Source organism: Aegilops tauschii, chromosome 1, assembly GCF_002575655.3.
Source record: "Aegilops tauschii subsp. strangulata cultivar AL8/78 chromosome 1, Aet v6.0, whole genome shotgun sequence".
Classification (NCBI taxonomy): Eukaryota; Viridiplantae; Streptophyta; class Magnoliopsida; order Poales; family Poaceae; genus Aegilops; species Aegilops tauschii.
In genome coordinates this window covers 435,809,077-435,827,585 of record NC_053035.3, presented here as the reverse complement: position 1 = coordinate 435,827,585, position 18,509 = coordinate 435,809,077, and positions in this window count along the sequence as shown.

The window sequence follows — 18,509 nt, the reverse complement described above, 5'->3', positions numbered from 1 at the left end:
GCCGAATGGCCTTCACCCATTTCAATGTTGTTCCCCACTATGCCTACCTCAAAATAAAAATGCCCGTCCCAGAGGCATAATCACTTTGTCCTAGAACAACACCAACAGCATAATCGCTAGCATCAGACATAATTTCAAAAGGCAAGTTCCAATCAGGTGGTTGAACAATAGGTGCAGAGACAGTCATCATCAAAAACAAAAGGAATATCCTTTTGCAAAAGATTTGTAAGAGGCCAAGAAATTTTAGAAAAGTCTTTGATATATCTCCTATAGAATCCAGCGTGACCAAGGAAAGTACGAATACCTTTGATGTCCTTAGGACATGGCATTTTCTCAATTGCATCAACCTTAGCTTGATCCACTTCAATGCCTCTTTCAGAAATTAACCATAAAGTGGCACTTCTCCCAATTCAAGACAAGATTTGTTTGTTCACATCTTTGCAAACCTCGATAGAGATTGCTTAAGCACTCATCAAAAGACTTCCCATAAACAGAAAAGTCATCCATGAAAACCTCAACAATCTTTTCACAAAAGTCAGAGAATATAGCAGTCATACATCTTTGAAAGGTAGCAGGTGCATTGCATAAATCAAAAGGCATATGTCTATAAGCATAAGTTCCAAAAGGACAAGTAAAAGTGGTCTTTTCTTGATCAGGTTGAGAAATAGGTATTTGTGAAAAGCCAGAATATCCATCAAGGAAACAAAAGTGTGTGTGCTTAGATAATCTTTCAAGCATTTGATCAATAAAAGGCAAAAGGTAATGATCTTTTCTAGTTGATTTATTTAATTTTCTAAAATCAATTACCATCCTATAGCCTGTAACAATTCTTTGTGGAATAAGCTCATTCTTATCATTAGGAACAATAGTAATACCTCCTTTCTAAGGGACACAATGAACAGGACTTACCCATCTACTATCAGCTATGGGATAGATTATACCTGCTTCCAGAAGTTTTAATATTTCCGTTCCTACCACCTCTTTCATCTTCGGATTTAACCGACGTTGGTGGTCATCAACTGGTTTAGCATTAGGTTCCATATTAATTTTGTGCTAACATAGAGTGGGACTAATGCCCTTTAGATCATCAAGAGTATATCCAATAGCAGCTCGGTGCTTCCTTAGAACTTTCAATAATCTTTCTTCTTCTTGTTCTGAAAGGTTAGCACTAATAATAACAGGATATATCTTCTTTTCATCAAGATAAGCATAATTCAAAGTGTCTGGCAATTGTTTTAATTCAAACACAGGATCGCCTTTAGGTGGAGGAGGACCTCCTAGAGTTTCAATAGGCAAGTTGTGTTTAAGTAGAGGACGTTGTTCAAAGAAAATCTTATCTATTTCATTTCTTTCATGCATATGTAAATCATTTTCATGGTCTAGCAAATATTGTTCTAAAGGATCAGTAGGTGGCACAGCAATAGAAGCAAGACCAATTAATTCATCCTTACTAGGCAATTCTTTTTCATGAAGATTTCTACTAAACTTGGAAAAATTAAACTCATGAGACTCACCACCAAAGCTAACACCGGCAGTTTGTTTCTTACAATCTATCTTGGCATTAACTGTGTTCAAGAAAGGTCTACCAAAAATAATGGGACAGAAGTCATCTTGTGGGGAACCAAGAACAAGAAAATCAGTAGGACATTTTACTTTCCCACACAAGACTTCAACATCTCTAACAATCCCAAGTGGTGTGATGGTGTCTCTATTAGCAAGTTTTATAGTGGCATCTATTTCTTCTATTTCAGCTGGTGCTATTTCATTCATAATTTCTTGATATACTGTAAAGGGAATAGCACTCATGCTAGCACGTATGTCACATAAACCATGATAACAATGATCTCCTATTTTAACTTAGACAACAAGCATGCCAACAACAGGTCTATGTTTATCCTATTTATCTGGTTTGGCAATTCTAGTAGCTTCATCACAGAAGTAAATAACATGCCCATCCATATCTTCTTCCAAGAGATCTTTAACCATAGCAATGCTAGGTTCTACTTTAATTTGTTCATCAAGTTTAGGTGTTCTAATATAGCTTTTGTTAACCACAGTTGAAACTTTAGCATGTTCCTTTATCCTAGCAGGAAAAGGTGGTTTCTCTATATAAGCAGAAGGGACAACTGGATCAACATTATAAAGTATAGTTTCTTCTTTAACTGGTACTGGTTCTTTAATTTCTTCTTTAATAGGTGGGTGATATTTAAACCACTTCTCTTTAGGGAGTTCAACATGAGTAGCAAATGATTCGCAAAAGTTGGCTACTATCTCAGAGTCAAGTCCATACTTAGTGCTAAACTTTTGAAAAGCATCGGTATCCATAAAAGATTTAACACAATCATACTTAAGTTTAATACCTGACTCTTTACCTTCGTCGAGTTCCCAATCTTCAGAGTTGCGTTTAATTCTTTCCAAAAGATTCCACCGGAATTCAATAGTCTTCTTCATAAAAGAACCAGCACACAAAGTATCAAGCATGGTTTGATCATTACGAGAAAGCCGAGCATAACAATTCTGAATAATAATTTCTGTTGAGTGCTCATGATTGGGGCATGAATATAACATTGACTTAAGCCTCCCCTAAGCTAGAGCGATACTTTCTCCAAAGGCGCTTCACTCCCCCGCAACGGCGCCAGAAAATAGCCTTGATGACCCACAAGTATAGGGGATCAATTGTAGCTCTTTTCGATAAGTAAGAGTGTCGAACCCAACGAGGAGCAGAAGGAAATGACAAGTAGTTTTTGGTAAGGTAATGTCTGCAAGTGCTGAAATTGTAAGTAGCGTAGTAGTTTGATAGCAAGATAATTTGTAACGAGCAAGTAACAATAGTGGTAACAAAAGTGCAGCAAGGTAGCCCAATCCTTTTGAGGCAAAGGACAGGCCAAAACGGTCTCTTATGATAAGCAAAGCGTTCTTGAGGGTACACGGGAATTTCATCTAGTCACTTTCATTGTGTTGGTTCGATTTGTGTTCGCTACTTTGATAATTTGATATGTGGGTGGACCGGTGCTTAGGTGATGTTCTTACTCAAACCTCCTACTTATGATTAACCCTCCCGCAAGCATCCGCAACTACGAGAAAAGTATTAAGAATAAATTCTAACCATAGCATTAAACTTTAGGATCCAATCGGTCCCTTACGGAATAGCGCATAAACTGGGGTTTAAGTTTCTGTCACTCTCGCAACCCACCATCTAATTGCTACTCCATAATGCATTCCCTTAGGCCCAAAATATGGTGCAGTGTCATGTAGTCGACGTTCACATGACACCACTAACGGAATCACAACATACATACTACAAAATATCGAACACATATCAAATTCACATGATTACTTGCAACATGATTTCTCCCGTGACCTCAAGATCAAAGGTAACTACTCACAAATGATAAACATGTTCATGATCAGAGGAGTATTAAATAGCATAATGGATCCGAACATATAATCTTCCACCAAATAAATCATATAGTAATCAACTACAAGATGTAATCAACACTACTAGTCACCCACAAGCACCAATCTATAGTTCCGGTAACAAGATTGAATACAAGAGATGAACTTGGGTTTGAGATGAGATGGTGCTGTTGAACATGATGATGGAGATTGCCCTCCCCAAGATGGGATAGTTGTTGGTGATGATGATGACGATGATTTCCCCCTCCGGGAGGGAAGTTCCCCCGGCGGAATCGCTCCACCGGAGGGCAAAAGTGCTCCTGCCCAAGTTCCGCCTCGAGACGGCGGCGCTCCGTCCCGAAAGCCTTCTCCTTATTTTTTCTAGGTCAAAATGACTTATATACCAGAAGATGGGCACCAGAGGTGGGCCTGGGTGAGCACAACCCACCAGGGCGCGCCTGGGCTCCCTGGCGTGCCCAGGTGGGTTGTGCCCACCTGGTGGGCCCCCTGTGGTAGTTATTTGCTCCAATAATTCTTAAATATTCCATAAAAAATCTCCGTGAAGTTTCAACTTGTTTGGAGTTTTGCAGAATAGGTAGCCTGATGTAGCTTTTTCAGGTCCAGATTTCCAGCTGCCGGAATTTTCCCTCTTGGTGTGTACCTTGCAAATTATGAGAGAAAAGGCATTAGAATTACTCCAAAAAGCATTATTATGGATAAAAACATTATAAATAACAGTAAGAAAGCATGATGCAAAATGGACATATCAACTCCCCCAAGCTTAGACCTCGCTTGTCCTCAAGCGAAAACCAAAATCAAAAAACATGTCCACATGCTTTGAGAGAGAGGTGTCGATAAAAACAAAATACGGACATAGAAGCATCATGTTGATTATTATAACAGCAACAAAATTAAACATAGAACTTTTATCATATACTTCTCATGAATAAGTAATAGTTCATCACATAATCGAAGTATAAAGCAAAAACTCTATTAGAAACCAACAAACTATGTTCTCAGTCAACTTTGCAACTACAATTCATCATCTTTTCAGGAAGAGTCACGTGCCGGAGCCTTTAGGCAAGTCCACATACTCAACCATCATATAGTCTTCTATGATTGCTAACACTTACCGCATACACATGAGCAAAACGTTTCAACCGGACACATAGAAAGATAGGGGCTTATAGCTTCGCCTCCCAACATACTCACCTCAAGGGTGATGTCAACAATAATGACTCATGCTATCTATATTCAACTGGAAATATGTGCCTAGATCTTTCCTCACCACATGATGCTTGCCAAAAGAGAAATATAAAAGGAATAGAAGGTAAACTTTGACTCTTTGCATAAAAGTAAATACATAAAAGTAAGGATAGGCCCTTCGCAGAGGGAAGCAGAGGTTGCCATGCGCTTATTTGTTTGTATGCTCAATCCCTTAGTGCAAGAGAACGTCACGTTGTATTGCCCCTTAAGAAGACAACCTTTATTATGCAGTCTGTCGCTTTTATTCTTTGTCATCCAAGTTCGTACAACGCTCAATTTTCTCTTACACTAAATGATCTCACACATTCAGAAGCAATTTTTATTGTCCTTTTGCACCGATGACAACTTACTTGAGGGATCTTGCTCAATCCCTAGGTAGGTATGGTGGACACTTGAAAAAGATTTGGGTTTAAGGGTTTTTGGATGCACAAGTAGTATCTCTACTTAGTGCGGAAGTTTTGGCTAGCAAAGATAGGGGCAAGCACCACATGTTGAAGGATCTATGACAATATGACTTCTATGTGAATATAAACAAACATAAATCATTAAGTTGTCTTCCTTGTCCAACATCAACAATTTTGGCATATAATATTTTGATGAGGGCTCACAATCACAAAAGATTTCTAGGATAGTATATTTATATGTGAATCTTCTCTTCCCTTATTAATTCTTTCATGAGTTGCATCATTGACTAATGCTATGTTTGTCAATTTCTAATAAAATTTCCTACTTATACTTTTCCTTATGTGGTGCTATCACCTACCATAGGATTAGTATATGATCTTATTGATTTATGTTCTTTCTTTTATGTACTTCCTTCTTTTTCTTTCTTATTTCTTTTCTTTATTTGCAACAAGAGAGTAAAGAAAGCAAGAACTCAAACTAACTTTATTATATAACTTGCACATGATTACAATGATAGATCACTAAGCAAACTCACAGATAAGAAATGATCGAACTAAACTTTATTTCATCTAAAGCAAACAAATCAAACTAGGAATAGTAAAAGCAAAAAGATAGTGGGATGATATGATACCGGGGCACCTCCCCCAAGCTTTGCGGAAGCCAAGGGGAGTGGCCATACCCGATACTCAATTCTCCTCTAGTGGTGAAGTAGATGGTGGTGGCGAAGAAGAAGAGGTCTTGTCCTCGGATTTCCATGGCAGTGGTGAGAAGGTAGAGGGTTTTCCCTTTGCCTCCTCCAGCTTCTGACGGAGAGCAAAATTCTCCATCATCAACTCGCAATTATCTATCTCGAGTTTTATTATCCTCTTGCACAACGCCTCTATGCTTTCGTTTTTGAACCTGGGAGGAATCATTCATCTTCATCTTCTTCAGAGGTCCAGCAATAGTGCTTCTCATCCCCATAGGACTTGGGGTTTGCGATGAGATCAACAACATAGCTCTCTCCCTCAGAGTCTTGAGATGGCATATTTTCAGATCTACGCAGAAAACAGCAAGAAAAGAGAACAGAGGATTTCTTCGCGATACGGTGGTTAACAGGTTCGGGAAGTATATATAGATTTTTTTATCTTGGAGGACAAGCATACGGAAGAAAAACGGAGTACGGGAGGTGTCCCAGGTGGGCACAACCTACCTGGGCGCGCCAGGCCTGGCGCGCCTTGGTGTCTTGTGCCCAACAGGGGACGCTTCCTGGTAGTTTCTTTATTTCCAAAATTTTAAAATAATCCAAAAATGACAGAAAATATTTTTGCGTATTTTTCGGAATCCTTATTTCCATGATTCTGGAGTGTCCCGGAAGGACTCTTTTATGTGTTCTTCCGGTGTCAAAGTTTGGATAATATTACTTTCAACATTAATGGGCGTACCTGAGATATAATTCTTTATTCGTTGCCCATTGACAACACTCGGGTTAGTACCTTCGGAATTATTTATTTTGATGGCTCCAGACCGGTAAACCTCCTCGATGACATATGGGCCTTCCCACTTCAAGAGGAGCTTTCCTGCAAAGAATCTAAAACGAGAGTTGTAAAAAAGAACATATTCTCCGACTTTAAACTCATGTTTTTGAATTCTTTTGTCATGCCATCTTTTAACTTTCTCTTTGAATAATTTTGCATTTTCATAAGCTTGAGTTCTCCATTCATCTAATGAGCTTATATCAAATAACCTCTTTTCAACGGCAAGTTTGAAATCATAGTTGAGTTCTTTAACTGCCCAAAATGCTTTATGTTCTAACTCAAGAGGCAAATGACAAGCTTTTCCATAAACCATTTTATAAGGAGACATACCCATAGGATTTTTATATGCTATCCTATAAGCCCAAAGTGCAACATCTAATTTATTAGACCAATTCTTCCTGGACCTATTGACAGTCTTTTGCAAAATTAATTTTATTTCTCTATTGCTAAGTTCAACTTGACCACTAGACTGAGGATGATAGGGTGATGCAGTTCTATGGTTGACATCATACTTGGCATGCATTTTACGAAAAGCACTGTGAATAAAGTGTGAACCACCATCAGTCATTAAATATCTAGGGACTCCAAACCTTGGGAAAATAACTTCCTTGAGCATTTTAATAGAGGTGTTGTGATCAGCATTACTAGTTGGAATAACTTCTACCCATTTAGTAACATAATCAACATCAACCAAAATATGTGTATACCCATTAGAGGAAGGAAAAGGTCCCATATAATAAAATCCCCAAACATCAAATGGTTCAACAGTAAGTGAATAATTCATAGGCATTTCTTGACGCTTACCGATATTACCTATTCTTTGGCATTCATCACAAGAAGAGACGTACTTACGGGCATCCTTGAAGAGAGTGGGCCAATAAAATCCAGACTGCAATACCTTGTGAGCAGTTCTATCTCCAGCATGATGCCCTCCATAAGCTTCGGAGTGACATTTCCATAGGATTTGTCCCTGTTCATGCTCAGGTACACAACGTCTAATAATACCATCTACTCCTTCTTTATAAAGATGTGGGTCATCCCAAAAGTAGTGTCTTAAATCATAGAATAGTTTTTTCTTTTGTTGGTAAGTAAAGCTAGGTGGCAAATATTTCGCAACAATGTAATTAGCATAGTCAGCATACCAAGGAGTACTATTAGCAACATTTATTGCAGCTAACTGCTCATCAGGAAAACTATTATCAGTAGGTAGTGGGTCATCAAGCACATTTTCAAGCCTAGACAAGTTATCAGCTACGGGGTTCTCAGCTCCTTTTCTATCAATGATATGTAAATCAAATTCTTGTAACAAGAGAACCCAACGGATAAGTCTAGGGTTAGCATCTTTCTTTTCCATAAGATATTTAATAGCAGCATGGTCTGTGCGAACAGTTACTTTGGAATCAATAATATAAGGTCTAAATTTATCATAAGCAAACACCACTGCTAAGAATTCTTTTTCAGTAGTAGCATAATTTTGTTGAGCACTGTCTAGAGTTTTACTAGCATAATGAATAACATTCCGTTTCTTATCAACTTTTTGTCCTAGAACAACACCAACAACATAATCACTAGCATCACACATAATTTCAAAACGCAAGTTCCAATCAGGTGGTTGAACAATAGGTGCAGAGATTAAGGCTTTCTTGAGTGTTTCAAAGGCTTCATGAAAGTCATCATCAAAAACAAAAGGAATATCCTTTTGCAAAAGATTTGTAAGAGGCCTAGAAATTTTAGAAAAGTCTTTGATAATTCTCCTATGGAAACCAGCGTGACCAAGGAAACTACGGATACCTTTGATGTCCTTAGGACATGGCATTTTCGCATTTGCATCAACCTTAGCTTGATCCACTTCAATACCTCTTTCAGAAATTTTATGACCCAAGACAATGCCTTCATTAACCATAAAGTGGCATTTCTCCCAATTCAAGACAAGATTTGTTTGGTCACATCTCTGCAAAACTCGATCGAGATTGCTTAAACAATCATCAAAAGACTTCCCATAAACAGAAAAGTCATCCATGAAAACCTCAACAATCTTTTCACAAAAGTCAGAGAATATAGCAGTCATACATCTTTGAAAGGTAGCAGGTGCATTGCATAAACCAAAAGGCATACGTCTATAAGCATAAGTTCCAAAAGGACAACTAAAAGTGGTCTTTGCTTGATTAGGTTGAGAAACAGGTATTGGTGAAAAGCCAGAATATCCATCAAGGAAACAAAAGTGTGTGTGCTTAGATAACATTTCAAGCATTTGATCAATAAAAGGCAAAGGGTAATGATCTTTTCTAGTTGCTTTATTTAATTTTCTAAAATCAACTACCATTCACTAGTACATCGAGCTGCTAAACAAATGGTTTTTAACCCCTTTCCGCGACGGCCTTTGGAACCATCGCCAAGTGAGTGTGGGCGATAGGGGAGTCCTTCCCACATGACCAAGAAACCGTCGGGGATTTGCCCTCCTGGCACACACACTCGACAAAATGAGGTCGTGTGCAACCGACGAGCACTCAAATACAGAAATACGTACAGTAGTGCTAAAAAAATACAATTATACAGGCAAAATCATTTCCGGTCATAAGTTCATCCCACACAGTCAGCCAACGCTAAACGTTTTCGTTCGTATATACATCCCACATAGTTGCTCCAAGAAAAACGTTTCTGTTCGCAAGTACATCACACACAATTTTACTGGTTAAATCGTTTGTGATAGCGTTTCCACTGCACATGGTATTAACAATTTTATCGTTTGTGTTATTGAATTCATCACACACGGTGCCTAGAAGAAACTGTGTGTCAAGGGCTGTCCATCACACACAGTTTTTATGTGGTAAACGTTTGCGCCAGGTGGCCTAACGCAAATAGTTTTCAAGAGGATGTCGTGTGTGATTGTTCATTAATCTAACACGGTTTATTCCTAGAAACTGTGTGCGTTATTGAATGCATCGCACACGGTTTTTTTTCTCAATAACCGTTTGCAATACAAAAACCCAATTAGCAGGCTAATTATCCGATTATTCATAATCCATTTATTAATCTAATTGACATTTCATATTAAGCACACAATATATTTCATTCTCATAATTGAAATACATCAGAGTACAACATCATATAGCTTCAGCAGTCAGCTACCCCATTACACAACTACACCAGGACCAAGTTTCATATGCAACATCTATAACCTTTCGAAATTAGCATCATAGACGGTACATAGACAGATGTATCTCATCTGGAAAACTGCTGAAGCAGAAGGCGAATATTGAGCATTCATTGATGTTGAAGGTCTTTGTAACTTTAGGCCAGTGCATGTGGATGATTGACCGTGCATCCTTCGTCCTCTTCAGGAACACTTCTGTCGTGGAATTGTCACGGCAGATGTCCTCGTGAAAGCACTTAGACGTGGAGCCATCGCAACTAGGAAGCTTAAAGGGGTTAAAGCGGGACAAAGGACACGAGGATTATACTGGTTCGGCCCCTTGCGGTGAAGGTAAAAGCCTAATCCAGTTGAGGTGGAATTGCTAGGGTTTCGATGACCAGGGAGCGAATCCGCTATGCCTGGCTCTCGATTTGATGTTACTTGCCCTAAGCCGCCGGCGGGTCGTCCCCTTATATACACGGGTTGATGCCTCACGGCCTACAGAGTCCTGACCGACTCATAAACAGTGTCCGGCTCGGTGACTAGTTAATCTTGCCTTACAATACAAGTCATGCTATTATGGCGGTTTATCACTATGGGCCTTAAGCCGCCTTTGGGCTTGGGGCCCTTAACTGAATCGCCATCTTCAAACTTGATATTGGGCTTCATATGATGAATCGGTATAGCGTAACCCGGCCCCTCCTGGGCGGGTTACACTAGTAGTTATATCCCCAACATGAGGCCCCAGATTGATTTGAACTTATTCATGTCAATCTTCAATACTTAAGAAAAAGTCTTCTGCCTTCTACCTGTGCAAAATATTGTAACCCGCCATGACGTCATCCTTCGGATTTATGATGACCCGCCATGACATCATCTGTCATTAATGCGTATCTCAACGGATCTTTTATCTTAATGGCCATCCTGAAAATCGAGGCGTCTTTGCAGTTGGATAATCATGCTTTCGGCCTCCTCATTTTTCGCGCCCACTTACCAGCCTTCCCTTATAAATAGGCACGACCAGGTCTTTCCTCATTCTTCCCTTTCCTCGTCTTCTTCCTCTCGCAACCCTACAGTCACTCGAGCTCCGCCGCCGCTGCAGAACACCTCGTCTTCCTCGATCTCGGCCGCTGCATCAAGCTGAATCAGACCAGAGAACGGCGGTGACCCTCCGCAGTAGATCTGCAGCCGTAAGTCTTCGCCTTTCCGCACCTCAGATCCGCATTAGGGTTTTCAAGTTCCTCTGTGTTCTTCATAGTTCATCACAGTTTCTTCGTAGTTCCTCCACCGCAGCCTCTTCTGAGCCAAAAAGTACTAAACACATGCGGTAGTTGTTTCGCATCCATTTCAGATGCTAGTAGATCCCTTTTTCTAGTTCAGGGGCCTCATCAGAACTCACGAGCTCATCTGCACTAGATTTTTAGGTCTAGAATATTTTCATTTCTGAACAGCTGTTTGATCCAAAATTATAGCTGCAATCTGCAAAACTTGTTTGTACAACACTTAGGCAAAATCTGTATTTGTTAGACCCACCTGGTCATGGCGACTCACACCACCGGCTTTAATTTGAGATGCTCAATAATTTCAACCACGCCCGGTGGCTTAAATAAATGTAACTGCTCATGGCGGCTTAAACAATCTGACATAACTAGCCATACGCCATTAGGCCCCTCTTATAAGCCGCCATCTTGAGTATGATTTGAAGTATTTCTCTCCGGCTTAAATTTGAACCAGAAATTTTTATTTTGTCGTAGGCTTCTATCTTTAAAATGTCGCCGAAGGCTCCCAAATCACCCATTACATGCAATTGGGTCAAATCCATCGTCACAGAAAACACCCTTGCTAATTTTGTGAAGACCGGCTATCTGCCAAAGAAGGAAGTTATGTCCTATCGTGCTCCTGATCCAACAGAGGAAAAACCTCAACCCAAAGAGGGGGAAGTCATTGTCTTTACTGATCATATGAACCGGGGCTTCTCTCCACCCGGCTCAAAGTTTTTCAGAGATGTCCTGCACTTTTTCGACCTCCGACCTCAAGATATCGGTCCTAACTCCGTATCTAACATTTGCAATTTCCAAGTGTTCTGTGAGGTGTACCTTGGAGAAGAACCCAACTTGCTGCTCTTCAGGGAATTATTTTATTTGAACCGGCAGAATGAACGTGCCAATGGGCCTAGCTTGGAACTTGGTGGGATTTCAATCCAGCGATGGAGAGACTGTCTTTTCCCGTATGCCGAACCACCGAGTCACCCTAAAGACTGGAACCAGACGTGGCTCTACTGTCAAGATACTTCTCCGGCTGATGAGAACCCTCTGCCCAGCTTTCGTGCCCTATGCCTCGATTCCAGTCATCCTCTACCAGATAAGCTGTCAGCTGCTGAACGCCAGAAACTTGCCCCCACCATGAGCAAAGTTAAGGCTCTTCTGGGGAATGGCTTGAATGGCATTGATTTGGTCCGGGTTTGGCTTGCCTGGCAGGCTATTCCATTGAGCCGCCGCCCTGGTTTGATGTGTGACTATACAGGCCAGAAGAATGATCCTCTGCGGCATAGCCCTGACGATTTACCTAATGATGTCATTGATGATAGGACAAAAACACTCCTGAATGAGAGCCTGGCAGATTGTGGCAAAGTAGGCTTGAGCCCTTTCTGCAAAGCTAACCCAGCTCCAGCGGTAAGCTAGTAACTTAAGCCTTTTTATTTTATACTCTCACCTTTTGAGATTTTACCTTTACTCAAACCTCTTGCTGAAATTCACAGGCCACTGACGATTTTTGGAAGGCCAACTATGACCATGACGCTGCAAAGAAGGCCAGAAAAGCTAACAAAGCCGCCAGGAGAGCTGCCGCCAAGAAGAAAGGACATGAACCCAGTGCCGCAGACATGTTTCGACTAGAGGACACCTCTGAGTCAGAGGTAGCTCTTGATTCTTTAGGCTCCTTTTTAACTATCTTATTAACACTGATTATCATCAGGAGGATACAGGAGCAATTCATGCAACGGTTGAAGAGGTAACTATAATTTCCTCCGACTCCGAGCCTTTACCAAGACAGAAAGTCCGAAGGGTAACCCGGAAAGTAAGATTTTCACATCCTTTAGCTTACCAAGATCCTCAATTTCTTTTGAAGCGACAGATTCATGAGAGCCGGAGGCACACCCGGACCAGTAAAGATGCGGAACTCTCCTCCGGCTTACCCGATGTAACAAGAAAACGCCGGACCGAGGTCATCTCCGATTTACATTCCTTTTATCCTTTGGCGGGTCTCACTCGTCAACTGCTCAATTCTTCTGACTCAAATTATCAGGGAACTTCACCTTCCTCTGGCAAATCAATGTAGTCCAACTTGCCGGCTTTCAAAACCACTCCAGGGTAATGATAACCTGCTTAATCTATGCTTAGTTCAACTTGTTGTATTTTTACTGACCTTTTGATTTTATGCAGTGGTCAAGCAAAGCCCAGCAAAAGGGCGAAGAAGAACAAGTCGGCCGAAGAGCCGATCTTAAATGAACCGGAGCTCGGAACGGCTGCTCCTGACACCTCCACTCATGAGCCACCGCCTGAACCAGCCCACGATATCCCAACGCCTACTGCTGATCCACCTATCGAGCAAGCCATTGATGGTTCTGAAAACCCGGAGATCCCTAGCCCGGCCAAGACAGATAACCCCAATGTCAAAATCATCAAGACCGGCTTTGTTGAACCGAGAAGACCAACCATGTTGGCCAAGTGCTCTGCTAAGGAAGAACTTCTGGAACGCCGCAGGTCTAAACTGGATGTCACTGATTATGCTCACATGAGTATTGAAGAAATCTTCTCTGGCTATATGAGCCAAGTGCACAACAACCGTGACATGGAAATTGACATGGTGAAGCAGATGCACCAAAAATCTGAGGTATAACTCTTCTTGCTGTACTTTATTTATCCTTATCCTACCAGCCCCCAAGTCTATTGCTTATGTTGAAATATGTTGTAGACTTAAGAGCAGCTTAGCAATATATGTAAGAAGTCCGTCTTATCCTGCAGCCTCCAAGGGCCGGCTTAAACAGTATGTTTAAACCAGTCCTTATCATGTTTATATCGAAAAGTTCTTGTAACAGCAATATGCATTAGCCCCCAAGTGCCAAGTATCTTTGCTTGCAAAGTGCTTGGGACTTTCTGTTATGAACCGCTACTGTAAGCAAATTTCTTCAACACACATTAGCCCCCAAGTGCCAAGTGTCATTGCTTGCAAAGAGGCTTGGGACTTCATGTGTCATTATGATAATCCTGAATTTAACCCAGAATTTGTGCAGGCCATCATTAGCCAATTTGAATCAGAAATATCTGACTTGAAGAATCACTTGGAAGCACAGGAGATTGAAACCCAAAAAGCCAACTCCAAATTTGAATTCAGTGTATCTGAACAAGAGAAACTGAAAAAAGGCTTTGAATCCGAGAAGAAGGCCTGGGCTGATGAAAAGATCGCCTTGATCAATCGGGCTGAGAAGGCAGAGGCGGCTCTTGCAGAAACAACCGCCGAATTATCTGGTTTAAAACGCCATGTATCTCAGATGGTCTCAACAATCTTTGGTAAGTTACTCTGCAAGTATTGAATCTTGTTTAATAATCATATCAATATCTATCAACTCACCTGACATTGTAATGCAGGCCCCAGGAGTTCAAATCTTAACCAAAGCATGCTGGTAAAGCTGAAGGCGGTTTACACGCTGGTAGAGCAACTCTACACTGGGTCTCAGCGCGCCTTAGCCGCAGCGGCCCTGTCAAATGAAGTTCCCAACCTCCTGTCAGATGTGTTAAAGCGGCTTGTTGTGCTACCTCAGCGGTGTAATGAACTAAGGCGATCTACTGCGAGAGCCGGAGCCGTAACTGCATTAAGCCGGGCCAAGGTGTGGCTACCGGAGCTAGACCCGGCCGACATCGCCATCGGGTATCCAAGCCTAAAAGAAGACGGCACACCGTTTGGACAGGAGGACTTCACCACTTGTGTTAAGGAAATACACCCTGTGGCCACCCTGATTGCTAATGACACTGACCTTACCAAGTATCATCTGGGTTATGACGCTGAAAACCGGAGGATTCCAATGCCACATTATGAAGTGACCAGCCTGATCCCTCCAATTCGTAAGCATACCTTCGCCCCTGAAGTTGACCCGGCCGGATTAATTGATGATGAAGCTGAATTTGAAGCTTTGAGTGGCATTGACTGGTCATCATCAACCTTCCAGGACAGGGAACAAGATGGAGGAGCGGAAAGGGATGATCCGGAAGCTTCAGGCCAACAACGCAATTGATCCATCAGGCGGCTCATATTTACGTTTTGCTGAAAAATAATGTTTCATCATTTGGACTCGGGGAGTCATGTAATAGGGTAGAAAGAACACTTGTTTTTGTCGTGCCATCGTGCACGTACTTAAGCCGCCATCTTATATTTATCCATATTATGCTTATCATCTGTTTTCTTTATACTTAAGAAAGCCATTGCACCGTCCTGCGAACAGAAGGACATCACAAGACCCTTGGCAGCTTACCGCAAGGTGGGTCATAGATAGATAAACTTGTTTATCAATTATAACCTTGAAAAACAACTGATGATATCATACCTGCGATCCTTTGAATGATACCGCCGGTTTATGTGATCCGGATAGTGAGGGTGATACCCCAATTTAGATGCTTTCAAATATGATCAAAAAGGTCAAGACAAAGTCAAAAAATTGTGATTGCAAAAACTTACAGGAAACAAACAAAATTTTGAGGCTTCTGATTCGAATACGATCAAAAAACCGTTCCAAAGGGGTTAAGCTAAGATTCGAATACGATCATATAGCCCCTAGTGGCTTTGGCGTTGTCGATCAAGAGCGTATCGACAGCTATGTTCTCTTTGGTTTGAATACGACCTATGTTCGAACAGGAAGCCCCCAAATGATCTTGAGAGTTGTTTAATGACGCTGATTCGAATACGATCCACGTCAGACCCAAAGGGGTTGAGCTATGATTTGGATACGATCAAGAAGCCCCCTAGTAGGTTTGGCAGCATGCCAATCAAAAGGGTATCGACAGCTATGTTCTCTTTGGTTCGAATACGACCTATGTTTGAACAGGAAGCCCCCTAGTGATCATGATTTTTAACGGCTAGATTCCAATACAATCATGAGCCGGACCAAAAGGAGAGTCAGATTCAGATATGATCAGCTCCCTGTTGGTTGTTTTTAAGATATAATAATGAGGACATATAAACTTTTGAGGATGAAAAGGACGGAGGTCCTGCTTTATTACTGTTCATAATATATACATCGTCAAAATATGTACATCATGAGAGCCGGCGGCTCAAGTGTAGTAAGGCCGAAGATGAGCAATATTCCATGGCCGACGGGTCTCTTCCTCCGACTTACGTGAGTCTTTGTGCTCTCGAACATCGATGAGGTAATATGACCCGTTGTGTAAATTCTTACTGACCACAAAGGGCCCTTCCCATGGCGGGGATAACTTGTGCGCATCAGACTGATCCTGGATGAGCTGGAGCACTAGGTCACCTTCTTGAAAGGTTCTGGATTTAACCCGGCGGCTGTGATAACGACGCAGGTCCTGTTGGTAAATCGCTGAGCGGGCTGCTGCCAAGTCACGCTTCTCATCCAACAAGTCAAGTGCATCCTGACGGTCTTGTTTGTCATTAGCTTCAACATAAGCCGCCACACAGGGCGAGTCATGACGAATGTCGCTTGGTAGAACTGCCTCTGCTCCATAAACCATGAAGAAAGGCATATAACCCGTAGACCTGTTAGGTGTAGTATTGATGCTCCATATCACAGAATGTAACTCCTCCACCCAACAACCCGGCGTCCGCTGTAAAGGGGCCATGAGCCGGGGCTTAATGCCTTTCAAGATCTCCTGATTGGCTCTTTCAGCTTGACCATTGGATTGAGGATGAGCTACTGATGAAACATCTAGCCGGATATGCTCACGTTGACAGAACTCTTCCATGGCACCTTTTGACAGATTAGTACCATTGTCAGTTATGATGCTGTGTGGAAAGCCAAAACGAAAGATCACACAGTTAACCAAACCAAGCATGCTTAACAACTTGGAAGTATAGCAACTGTATTTGTTTCTCATGTATTTAGTACAGCCAAATTCGATTTATTCCTCACATGGTATACAATAACAGAATGCAGCCACAACAATTGAACATCGGATTGCAGAATTGAACCAAGCAGTTAACTAAACACCACAACAAATGAACCAAACATTAATTGAGCACCACATTGCACAATATAACACACTCATAATAGAAGATCAGACAGTTAACCAAACCAAGCATGCTTAACAACTTGGAAATATTGCACCCTGAAGAATTGAACATCACATCTGCAGAATTGAACCAAGCAATTAACTGAACACCACATTGCACGACATATAGAACATATACACTATAGCAGAAGATTGCATGGTAAAAGTAGATAGCACGATTCACTAGAATTTGTTAAGGAAAGGCAGTAGCTAGCAAACGATGGCCTCGAGAAAACGCCACGAACTGACGTTTAAAGCAGCCAACCGCGTCGCAGCGTCGGCACGCGAGGCGTCAACGCTGGCCTCGACGGCGAGGTGCTCCTCCAAGATCTGGGGGTCGGCACGAATGGCAGCCATCGCCACCTCATCCACGCGTGCGGCCGCGATTTGCTTCTCCGCTGCCAAATGCTCCTTGAGATCCTGGCTATACTGCGTGCACCATGGCTTAGGCTGACGCTTATTTGGTTGAGGGGTCGGTGATTTGGGTGGAAGGTGCCGCGCTTGCGCCGGCGGTCGGGGCATGTGGGATGTGGAAGGAGGAGGAGGAGGATGGGGGTCAGGTGTGGATTACCTGCCTGGATAGGCGAGGCTGAGCAGCCTGAAAGAGGGTCTCCGGCGAGGAGGCGGCGCTGTAAGCAAGGAGTGAAGGTTTCAACTTGGAAAGGAAGGCGGAAACAGGGGAAATGTGGCTTTTGGTAAGGGGGAGCGGGGGAGGTAGATATTTTGCGCGGAAGCCGAAAATTTGGAATCGCTTCAGCGAAAAAACTGGCGCGCAAAGTGTCATCAGACACAGTCCCTTATTCAGAACTGTGTACGATATGTGAACATCACAAACGATTCAGATAGCTTAACCCGTGTGTGTTGAGTTTGAACGTCAAAAATTTTGGTTCGAATTTCCCTGGTTACAGTGGTCATCCACGTCATTGCATAATTTGGGTACACAAAGGAGACTAACTTCTTAATCGAGCAAGTTCAGCAATTAAACAGAGCTAGCTGACCTAAACATTACTCTAACAAATTAAAGACCGGCACTCTTAATTAAACAAAACAAAGAGTACTACTACGGCTGGTGCTCGTCGATCTCCGTCGCTGCCTCCATGTCCAGCTCGCGCCCGATGGTCTCCTGGGGAAGGGGCTCCATGGCATCAATTGCACCATACTCGACAAGCATCTCGCCATCCGCATCCGCCATATCTTTGGCATAGGATGCCACGAGCTGGGCGTGGGCGGCCGCGATCTGGGCTCTGGCGGGCTCCGTCGTGGCAAGGTATGCCATGCAGGAACGGACGGCTGCTCGAACTCTCTCGGCGATTGCCAACTCTTCGGCCGTGGGTTGCCGACCGTTGTCGGAGAAGCTTCATTTGATTTGTGCGATGACTGCCACGAGCTGGGCGTCGACGGCCTCGACATGGTAGTGGGTGGCCTCCATCAAGGCTAAGGTTGCCGTTGCGGAACAGACAGCTGCTGTGCCGCTCTCGCCTGTTGCTATCCCCGAGGTAGATGCTGCTG